We start from the raw sequence: 14,865 nt of genomic DNA on the forward strand, positions 1-14,865 counted from the left end.
ATGTACCACCACTGCCCAGATCTCTCTCTCTCTCTCTCTCTCTCTCTCTCTCATGCTTTTAATAAGCATTTATAGAGTACTTGCTAAGTTCAATAAGTCATACTATGCTATCATAGCAGATGTAAATGGCTTGGGTTTGCACTCAAAGTGACCACAACGATAACAATGTTTTAAGGCAAACTTTGGCTAGTTAGAAACAGCTTAAGATGATGCCCAACGTAATTAGTATAGGCCTATAATCCCAACACTCCAAAGGCAGGAGGGTCATGAAGTTGAAGCTAGCCCGGGTTATATAATTAGTTCTAGGTCAGCCTAGACTATACAGCAAGACCCTGTCAAAAAACAAGAGTAAAACAACAACAACAAAAAAAACATTATATAGGGCGGGGGAGAGGTTACCCCATCAGCTCTGAAGCTCCTGGGTCTCAAGGGAGGGAGGCGACTTGCCTGGCAGGCAGGAAGGCAGATTCCATCCTCAGCAGTAAGTACAGTGGGTGTGGGGGTGCCCACTCCAGCTCTCAGGGTGAAGTAAGAGGAGTCTGGGGTGTAGAGTTCGAGACTAACCCCAGCTACCAGAAATCCGGTCTCAAAAAGAAAGAGGGAGGGGGAGAGGGAGAGAGGGACAGAAGGAAGGAAGGAAGGAAGGAAGGAAGGAAGGAAGGAAGGAAAGGAGGGAGGAAGGGAGGAAAGAAAGAAAGAAAGAAAGAAAGAAAGAAAGAAAGAAAGAAAGAAAGAAAGAAAGAAAGAAAGAAAGAAAGAAAGAAGTCGGTGTGACAGCTCACAGCTCTAATCTCAGCGGGGGCAGGCAGATCTCTGAGTTTGGCTTGGACTATATAAGGGATTCCAGGCCAACCAGGGCTACATAGTGAGACCCTGACTTGAAAAGAGAAGAGAAGAGAAGAGAAGAGAAGAGAAGAGAAGAGAAGAGAAGAGAAGAGAAGAGAAGAAATCTCTAGAATGAGGGATTAGGGAAATAATTATAACATTTAAAATGTTATAAAGCTATAATTTATATCACACATAACCTCTTCTCTAACACTTTCCAACACCACATTGTTAGGTTTTTATAACAGAGCAGTGTGATAATAGTGTTCAGCTAGACAGATCAAAAGAACCTAAGTCTAGCGATAAACTTATTAAAAGTTAAATGTATGATAAAAAGTCATCATAAAAATCAAAGGGAAGGGAAGAAAAACAGAACATTCTTTGGAAATAACAAATAAGTCATCTGGAGAAATGAATCTTATCAGCTATTCACTACAAACCTGCACCTCAATAAATTCCAGATGATCTCTGTTTTTAAATATAACAAAGAATAAAATAGAATTGGATACATAGTAAACATGTGGAGAGAAAAATGATGTTTTATACTAAGAAACAGCTGAAGAGATTTTAATAGCGATGATGTCAATTTGCTCTAGGTAAAAAACAAAAATAAAATCAATAGACAAAAATAAACAGACACATGGGAGTGGGGAGGCTCTGAGAACAATGTGACACGAAGCTGGTCTCACTTTTCCAAGTTTTTGTTTAGTTTTGGGTTGTTTGTGGTGTGGTGTATGTGCAGCTGTGTGTGTGTGGTGGGGATGAATCTTGTGGACAGAGGTAGAGGCCACGGCAGGATCAGTGTTCTTCTCTCGGTCTCTACTGTATACATTCTGAGATAGGACTTTTACTGGATCAGAAGTTTACTTGTTGGAGGCTAGCCCATCAGCAAGCGCCTGAGGTCTACATGTCTCCCCAACCCCAGCCAAACTCCACCTTTATGTGGATGCTGGGATTTGAACTCAAGTCCTTTGTAGGAACAGCAAGTGCTCTTAAGCACTGAGCCATCTCTCTGGAATGCCCTGTTTTTATTCTTTGACAATGAGGCTCTGGTAGCCCAGGCTTGCCTCAAGCATATAATATATTTGAGGATAATTTTGAAGTCCTGATCGTCCTGCTTTTATTTCCCAAATTCCAAGATTAAAGATAAGTGTCTTAGCCGGGCAGTGGTGGCACACGCCTGTGATCCCAGCACTCTGGGATGCAGAGGCAGGCGAATTTCTGAGTTTGAGGCCAGCCTGGTCTACAGAGTGAGTTCCAGGACAGCCAGGGCTACACAGAGAAACCCTGTCTCGAAAAAACCAAAAAACCAAACCAAACCAAACAAACAAACAAAAAATGATACGTGTCTTTAATCAATTAAAGTTAAATCCATTAAGAAGATTAGAATAATTTCAAGATCGCCTCCCTAAAAATACATAGGTGAATTTAGCAAATAAAGTTAGTGAACACAGCCATGGAAAAATGACTAAACAAAATCAGGCTAACAATTACAGACAATGCCAGGCAGTGGTGGCACATGCCTTTAATCCCAGCATTCTGTAGACAAAGGCAGGTAGATCTCTGAGTTTGAGGCAAGTCTGGTCTTCAGAGCCAGTTCCAGGACACCCAAGACTGCACAGAGAAACCTTGTCTTGAAAAAAAGCAAAAACAAAAAAAGAACAAAATAGAGAATTACAGGCATAAAGACTCTTTGTCATTTCAGTCAATTAACCTCAAAACAAATTCACGCAGAATTCCAGCTAGCCTGAAAATAAGATAATACTATTAGATATCTATCCTAAGAATAAAATGATGGTTAACTGTGGAAAAAATTTCCATTTACTAAGGCCTTTAAGGCAGTATAAAATTAGCAAAAAAACAAAAACAAAAACAAAAAAAACCCTAAAATGTTAAAGGATATACAAATTAATCCACAATGAAAGATTGGTTAAGGGCTAGAGAGGTGGCTCACACAGGTTCAACCCCCAGGCACCACATGGCTTCTGTAATGGGATCTGTGTCCTTTTCTGGTGTGTCTGAAGACAGTAACAGTGTACTCAGATACATAAAATAAATAAATCTTTAAAAAAAAAGATTGGTTAAATAAAATGTCAATCCCGTGGCTGATTGTACATTGGAGGGTTTTGTCTGCATGTATGTGTATGCACTACGTACATGGCTTGTACTAGAGGGGGAGGGGTCTCAGATCCCTTGGACCTGAAATTAAAGGTAGCTGATGGCTGGGAAGCTAGGAATTCAATCATGATTCCTCAAACGAGGAGCAGGCGCTCTTACCACTGAGCCAGCTCTTAAGTTTATTTAATCTTGTATATAAAGTGATATAATTTTATACTGAGCCCAGTCAGATATATTCCAAGAGTAGGGGTATAGTTCAGTTATCGAGCATGTTGAGGACCTGGGTTCCACGTATAAAATCTAAAAATAAATAAACAAATAAGAATCCCCCCAGAGCCTCTCACCATGTGGAGAGCTTGGCCCACACCTGTTCCACAGGAAGAAGCACGCACGTGGTGCGGTCTTTCACCATCTGAAGCAAAGCCTACGTAGGGATCAAAGAGCGAGAGCGTGCATATGAATAGGTTTGACCTAATGGTGCAGGTATCCATCTCACCAATCAACAAGAGGATCACAAACCCAAGGTCCGCCTAGGCTGCAGGTGCTCTGGACACCATGGGTAATTCTGTGCCTCAAAACAGAAAGTTAAGTAAAAGCTGTGGGGAGCCTTTGATCCCAGCATTCAGGAGGCAGAGGCAGGCAGATTTCTGTGAGTTCAAAGCCAGCCTGCTCTAGAGAGTGAGTCCTAGGACAGCCAGGGCTCCACAGAGAAAGCCTGCTTCCGGGTAGGAGGAGGAGGAGAAAGCAGAAAAGAGAAAGAGAGGGGACGCAGGCCATGTTGCTTGCCCTATCCTGAACAAGGCTTGTGTTCCATCCTCAGAGCTGAAAAAGAAGGAAACATACATGTGGTGGGTATGTGTGCACAGACGAAAATGGATATACACGTATTGGTAGTTTGGAAACTACACTTTTACTGTTAGCTACATTTATTTCCTGCCTTTGAAAAAAAAAAAAAAGAAGCCATGTCCCAGATATTTCATGGAAACATACTGACACTGTTTATCAAGCTTTAAATTTAACCGGGAATCTTCTATTTTTATAAAATAAAAATAAAAATCTAGAAACCCTGCTCAGTGTCTGATGTGATTGCCTTATAATTAATGTTTTCTACTTGTCAACAAACCACTTTCCTTGGGGAACACTTAACTGCAAATATATGGCTCTCTTTTCATTCTGAAATATGTTTTTTTTTTCCCTACATAGAAAAGGCACAAAGAGAAAACTCATCTCAAATCTCACTACCGTAGAAATCTGTCATTTCCATGTTATGTAGGGCATGTCATGCATATGTATGCAGTTACACATTTCTGTATCATTGTATGTGCACTTGTAATCACACCATATATACTTTCCTATAGTTGCCACTTTCAGTTTTTCTTTTTTAGAACATTTTTATTTTTATTTACATGTGTGGGTCTGTGCCCATACTCCTGAGGGTTTAGAAAGTAGATTTTGAAACAATCGCTAGAAGTTACTATATGCTAATCTCTGTTCTCTTTCATATATTTTGACTTATTTTAGCCATCAAACCAGCTGGAGCTATTTATTTTATCTTGATAATTAGAGACTCCCCAACGGGTCGTAAAGACCTTGTAATAAGGGTGCCGGGGAAGATGATGCCCAGGAAAGATGGGACTGCGCTCTGTTTTATAACTGGGGGTGATAAACCCGAATTCTGCCTCACTTGAAAATCAACATGGATTGGATGCAGCTTTTCAAGTCTATGTTCCCACCTCCAATTCCACGGTTATGCTCAGATGCATTTATCTCTGGGCTTATTGCCAGGAAAGTTCGGGCATGACTGATATGTCTGTGCGCAGGTGAGAAACAGCCGCAGCCTCTTAAATGTATAATTGCCTCCATCGACATGAAAAATGGGAACAATCTGGCTTCAAGCAATAAGGAGGTTTGACGTGAGCAGATTCAAAACCAGGAAGAGAACCTTTTTTAAAAAACGAGATTGCCGGGCCGGGGAGAAGCGCGCATGCTCACTAGCATGCCCTGGGGCGTGCTTCCGGCCCCTGGAATCCAGACGCCCCAGCTACAAGTATTGAGGCTTCTCCAGGGTGTGGGTGCCTGGATGCAACTTGATTTCTTCTCATTCTCTTCTTCGTGTCGAAGAAAATGAATCACAAGGTTGTTATTCACGTTCGTGTAGATACTAAAAATAAATCGTATAGTGTCACAGGTGTAATGAAATCAGAACGCCTGTAGCACAATTACTGGACAGATGCGCTGCTAAATCCACGAGTTGGAGCCGGCCTTTTAGTTGTGTCAATAAAAACAGACTTCAGGCTCCGGGGAAGGAAAGGACAATGGTATATTTCAAATGACCGCTCTGGGCCCAGTCTACTGTTCCGAGGTCCATTTCTTGGCGCACCGTGGAGTGTGTGTCCAGGATGTAACACGGGACAGTGAACAAACACCAGGACTTCCCGGCTCCTCAGGGCTCCCGCTCTGCTTGAGGATGGTGAACGGTCACATGCTAGGAGCCCCTTGCATTTCTGTGCCCAGCACTTTTGCTTCTTTGGGGGCTGGCACCGAGAGATGACCTGGGAAGATCTTACTACTCCCACCAAAGAAAGAGAAGTGGACTCCCAAAAAAATAGTGCTTTTCACCTTGACACCTGTACTTCTGAAATCCACTCCTTGGGAGTCATCTCTACAGACCCATGGGACAGACAGTTCAGTGTGAACCTTACACCCGTCAGCTGCTGGAGGCAAAACCACTTCTCCAAAGTAGACCCACCTCCTTCATAGACCAAGGGGCTTTATTCCGTTTAGTCAGAGAAGCTGGGGGTATCTCTCAGTGATAGAGCATTTGCTTAGCAGGCTTTGGTTCCTAGGTTCAATCCACAGTACTGAAAAAAAAAAAATCTTAAAAGGTTAAGGGCATAGTGGTGCATCCAGGAAACCTAGCAAGTGTGCGGAGAGATAGGAAAATCAGGGGTTCAAGGATAGCTTCAACAGTGTATTTTGAGGCTGGGTGGTAGTGGCTCACACCTTTAACTCCAGCACTTGTGAGCAAGAGATAGGCAGATCTGTGAGTTCAAGGCCAGCCTGATCCACAGTGTGAGTTCTGGGGCAGCTAGGGCTACACAGAGCAACCCTGTCTTAAGGTAAAAATAAAAAATAAAATAGCTGGGCCGTGGTGCTGCACTCCTCTGATCCCAGCACTCAGAAGGTAGAGGCAGGTGAATCTTTATTAATTTGAGTCCAGCTTGGGCTACAGAGAGAGTTCCGGAACAGCCAGAGGTGCTACACAGAAAAACTGTGTCTTGAAAGATTAAATTAAATAAATAAATATAATTTAAAAATGTAGGCTTACAAAGGAGCTAGGCATGGTGGCATACTCCTGTAAACCCTTGGGAGACTAAGACAGGTGGGCTATATTATAGGACCCTATCTCAAAAGAAATGAAAACAGGCAAAAAAAAAAAAAAATGTCTAAATGTACAAAGAGTAGTTAGTACCAGGCATTGTGGCTCAAAGCTGTTATCCCAGCACTAGGAAGGCTGAGGTTAAATGACTGTCAGGAATTCCCAGCCAGCTTGAACTAAACCCCAGAGAAGAATCAGAAAAAAGAAGGAAAAGAAAGATATGGGGGCAGGGAGCCTGCTCTGGCGTGGCCAGGACACGTGGTTTCTGCGCGGAACACTCACTTGTAAGGTTCTTGGTCCTTGTAACTTTAGACGAGATTTCAAAACAGAATCCGCCCAACACTGCGAGGCCAGCAGCCGGAGGTGGGCTGTCTTCTAAGTAGATGGGGCGAAGGATAAGATTCCCAAGTTCCTACCGACAGACAAAAGGGCAAGATGTCACCCCGGGACCACCCAGGGAAAATTAAATACAGATCAACCCTTGATGGCTTATGTCAACGGAGGGAGATGAGAGTTTTGATCTCTGCGAAAACAAACAGCCAATTCTCCCCCATAAACCACCGTTTCTCACACCCTACCCGAGGGTGGCAGGGTAGCCGGAGCTGCTACTCGCAGACACAAGGGAAGGAACTTCTGTTCTTCCCACCCCTCAGTCTGTCTTCCTGGACCGGAGAGCAGTGCTCTTGGCCAAGAGAGCAGCCTCGGGGGTTCCCAGCCATTGAGCGTAGATGAGGACGGGGGTCTTCCACGGGTCAGCTCCCTTTCCAACTCCGAAGCCCAGATCAGAGGCCACGCTGGCTGAGCCAGGATTGGGAGGCAGCCCACCCACCTCTACCACCCACACTGCGGGCCGACTGACCAAGCGCTCACTAGCAGACTCTTACCCACCTGAGGATTACAGGTGGAATGGGATTTCCTAACTTTAGCATCAGCTGTTAACTTTCTAAACATGAGAAAACCGTCACGCATATTCACAAGTAGAGAGTGTATTGGAGTGGACCCCCCAGGCAGCAACTGTGCATCTCTCTCAAGTTTCCTCTTTTTCTATAGCTAGTTTCTGACACAGTGTAACTCTATCCCTTCATCCTCAAGGACATTTCTCTAAAACCACAGGTGTTTCTTCCATAGACCACCTCTATGGTTAAAACCCTGGTAGCTGTTCTCCCATGTTGTCTAAATCACAATCCACATCAAAGTTACTCTATCACAAATTGTTTTCAGTTGGTTTCTGTGAGTCAGTGAGGTATCACTTGACTGTTAAGACTTTTAAGACATACACGGTTCCTTGGTTAAGAGGTTAAGCCTCTTACAGAACTTTTAACACACAGCAGTTATAGGCAGGGGAGACGGCTCAGTTGGTAAACTGCTTGCTCTCTTTAAAAGCAGGAAGATTTAGGTTTGATTCCCCAGAACTTAAAAGAGAAGCTGGGTGTGGTAGCAGGACTGTAATTTCCAGAACACATGTATATAAATGTAACTTTTTTTTTTTCCGATTTGGTTATTTTGAGACAGGGTTTCTCTATATAGCCCTGGCTGTCCTGGAAGTCACTCTGTAGACCAGGCTGGCCTCGAACTCAGAAATCCGCCTAGCTCTGCCTCCCAGAGTGCTGGGATTACAGGTGTGTGCCACCATCGCCCAGCTTAAATGAAACTCTTAAACACCTGTTGTGACTGGCATCTCTGAGGCGTACTGCCTCCTCTGCTAACCTAGCTCTAGTCCTGGAAGCTTCTAGTCTTACCTAGGCCTGGAATGCTTTCAGCTTCTGAGACTTACTGCTGAATAAGTCTCCCTTTCTTATTCTTTCTGATCTCTGGCTGGCTGATTCAACTCAGCTGTTCTGGCCCAAATTCCTCTCCAAACTGACTGATTCGATCTGGCTTCTCTCGGTTTCTTACTGAATTGCTCTGCTTGGCCTCATGCTAACTTTGGCAATATGTTCTTCTGGTTCCTTCTTATTCTCTGGCTTGTTGTCTTCACTCGTCTCTGTACAACTCTCCCAGGAAAACTACCTCCTCCCCTCTTTCTCTGGGCGGGAGTAGCATCTCTTTCCTCTCTGTTCTTGGGAGAGCGGAGAGCTGGGCAGATCCTACTCTGTCAAATTTTTCTCTGATAGGTCACTTTTTCTGCTTCTCAGTTAGATGTCAGTTTATAGGTGCTTCCTTCTACAAGCTACCTTTACCTTCCACTATGTGGGTCCTTGTTTGGGATAACAGTGTGTACTAAGGGCTGAGCCACGCCACAACTAGGAACAGGTTTTTTCAGTAATGTAACACAATCTTGGGGTTCTCGGTGTGATCAAATATCCTGCAACACATGCAACCTATTTGGAGAGTTCCAGGCTACTGAGAGACCCTTTCAAAACAACAACAACAACAAACCAACAAAAAAAACCCAAGGTGGGCCGGGCGGTGGTGGTGCACGCCTGTAATCCCAGCACTCTGTGAGGCAGAGGCAGGCGGATTTCTGAGTTTGAGGCCAGCCTGGTCTACAGAGTGAGTTCCAGGACAGCCAGGGCTATATAGAGAAACCCTGTCTCGAAAAAAACAAATCCAAAAAAAACAAAAACAAAAAACCCAAGGTGGGCCTCATCTGAGGAAAGGCTGCCAAGGTGGTCCTTTGGCTTCCACACACACAGAAACATGTTATCAGTTCCTTCTTCACTTCTAAAAATTGCATTATTACATTGTTATTTATTTTGTGCTTTTATGTGTGTGAGCGTGTATGTTTGTGAGCATGTGTGTGAGAGAGAAAGTGTGTGTGTCTGTGTGTCTGTGTGTGTGTGTGTGTGTGTGAGCACCTGTGGTCATCAAAGGATAAGTTCTCTCCTACTGTATGGGTCCTGGGTACCTTCAATATCAGTGAGGACAGTCATTTGTCAGTCTTCATCTTCCTCTACCTCAGAGATCCCCATCCTTACCTCCTGCTCTCTGACAGGAGTGGACTGAACAAGAAGGCATCAACTGTGAAAGCCCCTACTTCAGGACAGAGGAATTTAGCATCGTGCTGTCCCAGTTTGCCCTTTCTCAAATAAGACCCACAATAATCCACCCATAGACTTCTTCTACTTTAGCCAAACGTGGAACTCACTATGGAGACCAGGCCGGACTGCAGCTCTGAGAGCTCTCCCTGCGTCTGGCTCAGGCGCTGGGACTAAGAGTATATACATCACCACCCCTGGCCTTAACACAGATCTTAAGCACAGAGGTGAACATAAAGACACACGACATTTATGGGAGACACGGGAGTTATTTATGGGTATGGGAGAATCACACCTTAACTGTCTGCACAATGGCTCAATCTATGATCGTGGGCTTTCTAAGGTTTTGCTTTTGTTTTTTTTTTTTTTCATTCAGAGAGTATAATTTACAAGGCTTATAGGTTAGAGAATGTTCTTTTGTAAACAAGGTTGTAAGATGGATTTATGAGGGTTCTTGTCCAGACTTAGGAGTTGGGGGGGGGGGTGTTAGAAACTCGAGGTTATAGGTCTAATTTTGAGCCCAATGTAAACACAGTTGATTTATTATCTTTGACGTCTTTGCTTGAGGTGTCTTCGGAAGCCCATGTGTTCTGTCTCTGAGGCAGTTTTGGCTTTTCCAGTAACGTCTAAAGCTTCCTGCCTCTAACAACAACAAAGTACACCAGATCCTGGGGTGAGGTTTCTTCCCTATGCTTCCTTCCCACGGCATCCTAATTTCCCCTGTCTCTTTATCTTGCCTCATCTCCAGTCGCCATTGAGGCAAGTCTTCGAAGCCAGGCATGATGGCATAAGCCTGTCATATCAGCACTCAGGAGCGGTAAGGCCGATGAGTGGCAAGTTCAAAGCCGGCCTAGGTCACGTGTGAATTCAAACCTCTGAAGAGCTGAGGAAGGAACTCAGTGGCAAACGCTTGTGTGTGAAAGGCCCCGAGTTCCGTCGCTGTTATTGGAATGAAAAATAACCTGGAGGGTTATGGAGCCAGCAAGCGAATTATATAGACAAACATTCAAACCACAGAACTCCCTTCTGTTAGTGCCAAAGATGATTTTAGAACACTTCAGAGGAAGCCAAGCGTAGTGGCACATACGGGTAATCCCAACACTCCGGAGGTAGCAGCAGGGGAATGAGGAGTTCAAGATCAGTTTTCGTTACACAGTAAATTAACGATAAGCTGTAAGCTACATTTTCAGGCTGGGAGCGCTGCTCGCCCCTGCACACACACGCTAGGAAACCCCGTCTGCTCTTCTTTCCTCAAACCTCACCCACAGGGAGAAAACTCTCCAGCCCGCAGGAAAACGCCAGCTAACACGTCTTCACTCCTCACCTCTGCATTTCCGGTAGCCCACCCAAGAGTGCCTGCCGAGGGGCTCAGTTTTTGACCATGTATTGACACAATCCCGGCTCCTAGCTAAGGGGTCATTGCTCTTCACCCTAGCTCTATAAGTCCCTCTTGCTTTATCCTGGGTCTGTAACTCCACTGACCTCCTCCTGTGAGATCGGAGAACCCAACAAGCGCTACCTCCTAATAAATGTGCCTTTGTAATCTTGATTCGCTTGATGTGGTTTGTTACTTTGGCCGAGAAAATCTATTGTCTATGAGACCTGCCTCAAACAAACAAACAAACAAACCAACAAACCAAGCAACGGGGGTTGTAGAGATAGCGCAGCATTTAAGAACTCTGTCTGCTCTCCCACAGGATTTGGGTCTGATTCTCAGCACGGGTATGGTGGCTCACGACACTAACTCTAGTTCAAGGGACTCTGACACTTCTTCTGACTTCCTTGGGCACCATACATACATGGTGCATAGACGCAAATACAGAGAAAAAATATCCATATGCATGAAAAGAAAGTGACTGACAATAGCGGCTGCAGCATCCAACGTGGTCCGGGACCAAAGACTCTGAGGGGCTCCAAGGGCAACCGAATTAAGATGAATAAAATAGAGCCAGGTGGCTGGAAAGATGGATCTGCTGTGAGAAGCCCCTGCTACTCTTCAAGCACCCGTGCTTGAAGTTCCCAGCACCCCCTTTGGGTAGCTCACAACCGCCTGCACTCCAGCTTCAGGGGATCTAACACCCTCCCCTGGCCTCTGAGTGCACCTGTGGACATGTGGCATGCACTCGTAAAAATTTTTTTTAAAAAATGTTTTCGCTTTTGTTTGTTTTGGATTAGGTTTTTTTTGAGACAGGGTTTCTCTGTGTAGCCCTGCCTGTCCTGGAACTCACTCTGTAGACCAGGCTGGCCTCGAACTCAGAAATCTGCCTGCCTCTGCCTCCCAGAGTGCTGGGATTACAGGCATGTGCTACCACTACCCGGCTTAAATAAATGTTTTTAAGAGAGCTCAGGATGAAGCTGCACAATGAGTTTCCGGCTCGGCTGGACACAGCATGAGACACTGTCTCAAAAAAAAGAAAACACAGGATCCTGTGTAGCAAGAGCACGTTTGGGGTGGGGAAGCTTGAGGCTGGACGGATCTTGTATGTTAGACTTCAGTTTGAGGTACCCATCCAATGGCCTTGGCAGCAGCATCTATCAATGTGTTGGCATTTGGGAGAAGGTGGGTATTCGAGCTGTGAATCCGAAAGCCCACAGTCAGTCTTCGAGTGGCACTCACAGTCAGAGCCGGCTTGAGATCACTAGACAGAGCTACAGAGGAGAAACAGAACTCAGTCTGTAAAGACGGAGAGGAACCCGCAAGGGCCCTGAGAAGAACAACCGGAAGCCGGAAGAAAGACCCGTCAAAAGAACCAAGAGAGGCCAGGCAGTGGTGGTGGCGGCGGTGGCGCACACCTTTGATCCCAGCACTCAGGAGGCATGAGGCAGGCAGATCTCTGAGTTCAAGGCCAGCCTGGCCCAAGACAGCCAGAGCTACATAAAGAAACCCTATCTCGAGAAAACCAAAAAAATAAAAAATAAATTAAAAAAATAAACAAAGTCCATTAGACACCATCACTCCATTCCCACTTCCTGGTTGTCAGTCATTTCTATTCTAGTTTGCTGCCCACTGATGAGCTTTTTCTAGGCAACATTTTCTACTTGCTTAATTCACTTAGCACAGTGTTATTGGGGTTCAGTTAACAGCAGAAGTATATTCCTTCTGATCATGGCTGATAATTATTAGATTGCTCGACTATACCATATTTCACTTACCCATAAATTTGGGGAAGGCTGTTTGTATGAGACAGGTCACAGTTAGCCCAGGATGGCCCCAAATTCCCACTCTGAGGTTACTGAGGGTAACCTTAAACCCTTGACTCTCTTCCCTAGTGCTGAGATTACAGGCATGTGCAGCCACCAGGGGCGTGGCCGTCACCTGCTAATGGACATTTGGATTGTTTCTGTTTTGGGCTCTTGTGAACTCTGTGATTCCAATACCTGCTTGAATTACTGTTTCAGAAAATGCAATGTATTTATCTAAAAGTGATGGCATTGAGAGCCTGACTGGTCGGTTGACTGACTAGATGATTGGTTGATCTTTTAGTCAGGCCTTGCTATGAAGCCTAAGCTGGTTCTAACTGGCCATGGACTCAGGATCCTCCTACCTCAGCTTCCTGTGTGCTGGAATTACAACACCCCACAGACACACAGGCTTTAGGCTGGGCCTCGTTCCCTTTCCCTTTTCCCTCTGTGTGGTCTTGTATGATGTTAGCTTCAAGGCAGCTCTCCTGCCCCCCCCCCCCGCACCCCCCCCCCCACACACTGACAGCTTTTGCTGTCATTAAGGTTGGGTTTCCACATCAGCACCTCAGCGTCAGGTTCCAGGCCTTTTCTACTCTGGTTTCTATAGAAGAAAGTCCATTGCAGATGCCTTTGGAGATTGCTAGCCCTCAGGCTGACTTCAGTGTCACGCTTCCTGTACATGCCTGTATGGAACCTTGTTTTGTTTTGTGCCCCTGAGTGCTGGGATGTGTGCCACCATTGCCTGGCTGACAAAGATGGTCTTGAACTCAAAGCTATCCTCCTGCCTCAGTCCCCTGAACAGTATGATGACTCAGAACCTAAATTTGCCTCCTGCAATTGTGCAGCATCGGGAAAGGGCTAACACGACATGCCCAGGTCTAACCCTGGCAGTGATGCAGAGGGCTTGGCTACTTTGAACTCACCAAAGTTTAACACTTTTGAGGGAGGCTGTTGGGATATCTTGATAGAAAGGTGGAGCTGGGGAATTATTTTTCACGAACAAGTGAAAACAATGTTTGAGTGAGTCAAATTTCCTGCCTGCTATTCTAGTCGCAGGACAGCCCCTTTAAGATAGAAAATTATCTCCCCAACCCAAAAATAGCTGATCTGAGCATTGTTTCCATAACGTTTGCCTTAAAATAGAATTTTACTGTCCTTGTAAAATGTGCTCTGTGTGATCCTTCAGGATTTACTTCTATTTACTATTATTTTCTGGAACAAGGGTGACTAACAACCCTGGGGGGGGGGATTAAACTCAAAACAAAAAAATTAATTAAAATAAAATAAAGGGGCTGGAGGATGGTGGCTCAGCAGATAAGAGTCCTTACTGCTCTCCCAGAGGACCTGAATTTGGTTCCCAGGCCCATATTAGGTGGCTTGCAAACACCTGTAACTCTAGCCCCAGAGGATCTGATACCTTCTTTTGACCTCTTTAGGCACTTGTACAGAAAGGCATATACTCACACATACATACACATACATATATACACATATATACATACACATACATACAAACATACATACATGCATACATCTTTCAAAAGTAATTAAAATAAAATAAAACCTAAATCATTTTTTTGTTTTTGTTTTTGTTTTTTTTTTGGGGGGGGGGGTTCAAGACAGGGTTTCTCTGTATTGCTTTGGCTATCCTGGAACTCACTCTGTAGACCAGGCTGGCCTTGAACTCAGAAATCCGCCTGCCTCTGCCTCTCAAGTGCTGGGATTAAAGGCACCACTGCCCAGATGTTTTTTTTTTTTTCCATTTTATATGTTTGTTTTGTTTTGTTTGAGACAGGGTCTCATTCTGTAGCCCTGGCTATCCTGCAACTCATTATGTAAACCAAGCTGGCCTTGAACTCACAGAGAGTTTAGAGCTGTGCTTTAAATTTAGTGAGTTTAAGTTACAATTCTTAAATCTGTGCACCACAAGGCCCAGCTAAGTTCTTTTTTTTTTTTTTTAAGGATTTATTCTCTCTTCGGTTATAAGTGTGTGCACGTGAGGGCAGGTCCCTGAGGAGTCTACAAGGTTAAGGACCCTCTCTGCACCATCTCTCTAGCCCCTAAGTTGTTTTTGTTTTTAAAACCATCTTAACTTACTTCCTTGTATTAACTTGTGTGTGTGCGCCCCCCACCCCATTCCTCCCCCACCCCAGTGTCTTGCATGTGAAGGTCAGAGGACAGCTTTGAGAGTCAGCGCCCTCCTTCCACTATGCGTGTCCCAGACATTGAACTCCTGTCATTAGCCCTGACCCTCAGCCTTGGGCCTCGCACATACAAGGCAAATGCTCTACCACTGAGCTAGCTATCTGCCCTTCGTCCCTCCCATTCCTTTGAGATAAAGACCATCATTTTAGCTTTCTAGTTACATTTTCTTCAACCTTC

The sequence above is a fragment of the Apodemus sylvaticus genome, chromosome 23 (assembly GCF_947179515.1).
Source record: "Apodemus sylvaticus chromosome 23, mApoSyl1.1, whole genome shotgun sequence".
Classification (NCBI taxonomy): Eukaryota; Metazoa; Chordata; class Mammalia; order Rodentia; family Muridae; genus Apodemus; species Apodemus sylvaticus.